This window comes from Bidens hawaiensis, unplaced genomic scaffold, assembly GCF_021521415.1.
Source record: "Bidens hawaiensis isolate Kalapana, Puna unplaced genomic scaffold, B.hawaiensis_p1.1 tig00064350_1, whole genome shotgun sequence".
In the NCBI taxonomy this organism is placed as follows: Eukaryota; Viridiplantae; Streptophyta; class Magnoliopsida; order Asterales; family Asteraceae; genus Bidens; species Bidens hawaiensis.
This window is the reverse complement of record NW_027501489.1, coordinates 41,497-44,763: the sequence shown is the minus strand read 5'-3', so window position 1 is coordinate 44,763 and position 3,267 is coordinate 41,497. Positions and strand designations below refer to the sequence as shown.

The 3,267-nt window shown below is 28.8% G+C and overlaps 1 non-coding gene across 1 annotated transcript; it reads left to right on the top strand.

Annotated features, from left to right (window-relative positions):
* Positions 1–2,918: 2,918 nt before the first annotated feature.
* On the top strand, positions 2,919–2,993 carry TRNAA-AGC (transfer RNA alanine (anticodon AGC)). The gene has a single exon. It is a non-coding gene; the product is annotated as a tRNA-Ala (tRNA).
* The last annotated feature ends 274 nt before the right edge of the window (positions 2,994–3,267 follow it).

The following is a 3,267-nucleotide window of genomic DNA, read 5'->3' as shown; positions in this document are numbered from 1 at the left end:
CATACCTCTAACTCTGGAAGGAATGTAGTGATGACTTACACTTTAACCTAACTTTCTTTAGTTTAAAATCTATAATAGCATAAATCTATAGTAGAACAAGAGTATTTTTTTTAAACTTTTAAACTTAACAATAATTAGTTTTTCTTTTTAAATCTCATTTGAGGTTTTTTTTTAATACTTTCTCAGGCTAATTCTTCCATTTTTACTAATATAATATTCTTATATATTTTAATAAGTCTAAATAGAAGCAAAATATACATTTAGATTCGCGACAGATGAAAAAATTGACAAATTAAATGATATTAATTTCTTAAAATATAAAAATACAATAAATAATTACCTTTTCTAAATATGTCATGCAAAATGACAACTCGAATAAAAATATAGAATAAAAACATATATCAAAAAACATAAATAGGTAATTATTTCTTCATAATGAAATATGAAAATGCAATTAATTATTCTATTTCATTCCCTTGTTATTCGGTCCAACCAAACAGACACTAAATGTCCAAGTGATTCTCCTTGACGTGCTCCTGACATTGCGTGATATGTAATTAAATCATCTTATTACTTGTAGCAACTCATTCCTCTCCTTTATTCTTTTCTTAGAAACTTAGCAATTTGTCTATTTTCATATTTACATTTGTTAAGGTGGTTTCTTCTTCCATTGTTTTTTTATCTGAATTAAACAAGAAAAGAATATTAATTCATACCACTAAAATGGCAAAATAGTATTATTAATGGCCCCATTTGTTGACAATAAATGGAAATACAGTCGTGGGTAATCTAATTTGAAATATATTACCAAGAGATTTCTAACGGATAACCGACAACTTTCTACAAAAAAAGCCTATCGTTATTTTCACCTCACAAACTACAAATATAATGATGGTTCAACAAATTAACAACTACAGAGAGAAGATTCTTTACAATCAGGATGCACAAAATAACATATATTCTCATTATATTTGAGACACTTTTTCTGATCTCAGTTTTTGTCTGCTTTGAAACAGGACTATCCCCAATGTACATGTCAAAGAAATATACAAGCACATATCAAAATGAGCTATTTTAGCACGGGTTGAAACAGGTCGGATCAAGAACTAATCTTTTTTATAAAGTAACAAATATGTGTTGAATATGAATACAAAACGTATATTATTAGGGTCATGTTATTCTAAAAAGGGGGACAAAAATGAAAAATATGAAAGGGATTTACAGAAAAAAAAACCCTCAAAAAAAGAATGAAAAATTAATTAAAAAAAACATAACTCAAATTTAATAAAAAAACAAAAAATGTAAAAACACAAAAATGTTTCCACCATCTTTATCGTTCTAAAAAAAAACCTTCGAAACAGACACAATGTTGAAGAAAAAAAATCATTGTGTTTTTTGTTTATTTTTGTCATTGATTGTATCTTTTTTCCTTGACGTTGTGTCTTTTTTCTTGATATTGTGTTATATTACTCAACATTGTGTTATATTTTGTTCAGCATTGTGTTAAATTTTGCGACCTATTATGTCTTTTTTTTATTTATCATTGTGTTGTTTGTTCATGTTCGACATCGCGTATTTTTTTCGGCACCGTGTCTTTTCGTCCTTTTTTTTCGGAACGGGAATGACGAAGGAAATATATATATATATATTTTTTTTCGTTTTTAATTTATATTTTGAGTTATGATTTTTTTATTAATTTTTTAAATTTATTTTTTGAATTGTTTTTTATGTGGCCACAAATCCTTCTCATACATTTCGTTTTTGTCTTCCTTTGCATTTCAACTTTTCCCATATTATTAATGTAATTTTTTGAATCAAAGGATCTAAGGTTGAATGGAGCTAAAATACTTTGGTTGAATTTTGAGTTTTGACCCACTTAACTTGTTACTTGTTATTCTTTTATTTTACTCAATATTACAATATGACCCGATTGAGATAAAACATAATCCAAATCGACTCACTTATTAGTAAAAGGGTTAAAATGGCTAACTGCAAAAAAGTATGAAGACAAGAATAAACGATTTACTGCATAAATCCCTGCTATGGACTACACCAATCCGATTGCCTTCAACTGTATACAAGTCAAACAAATGGTTCAAAAAGTTACAACCCAACTCAAAGTTTTGATACCTAATGGGTCAAAAGGGTAAAATCAAAGAAATTTGTTAAACAGAAAACAAACATGTCAAAGGAGTCAAAAAGTTGCAAAAAGTGCATCTTTAATTGCTTAAAATTTCCAAAATCATTTTATTTATAATGCTAGAATATTATTAAAACAATATTATTTTAGTATTGACATTAGTCATGTTATCGGGGTTCTCCAAATTGAAGAGTACAGTGATTTAACACATAAGAAAATCATTCTTCTAAAAAAAATTATTTATAAAAATTATGTACAATAAGTGTTTCGGATCAAACAACCCGACCCATACAAAAACTTACCTATTTGACCAGTCAATGCTAAGCATTCATTATGGTGAGAAACTCACTCTCGGTGACAAGATACCCATTAGCTGTTCTCTGAAATTTTATCGTGGTTTCCTGAAAATTGCTAACGTTAATAATCGTTTTGTAATGTATCAAAAATAATATATACAAAAAAACATATTATTACCGCTTGTATCGGAATATCCTCTGAGAAAAGATAACTAAAACTTCTTAAGCAGTCATTGTCGGTGTCCGGTTCATCTGCAACACAAAAATACGGGCTTCACATAACACCCGGTACTTGTAATAAAATCGAAAAATTTCAGTTAGCCTATAATTTCATATCTCGAACAGGATTAATATGAATACAGTGGAAGTCTTTTTATATGTTTTAAAGATCTATGGATTAAACTAACTAAAAAATGTAATATTTAGACTAAATTAAACTACTTTCAATAAAGATAAGTTAACTGAAGTAACAATAATGAAAAGGGGATGTAGCTCAGATGGTAGAGCGCTCGCTTAGCATGCGAGAGGTACGGGGATCGATACCCCTTGCATCTCCACTTGTTTTTATTAAGCCCACGGAGTCAACATTTTACTTGTCGTGAGCTGTTTGAGATCGCCTTTTTTTTTTCATAGAGGAACTCAACGTTTGTTAGATGGACTTGTGCTAGGCCTTCATATACCGAAATTGACCAGCCTGCAACAGACATATTACCAAAAAACTAACAGCATTGTTATTTTCATGTCACAAACTACAAGTTTACGATGGCAAGATTACCGGGTTTTTATGATTAATCTTACAAACAAATTGAACTCTATGGATATTAACTTATG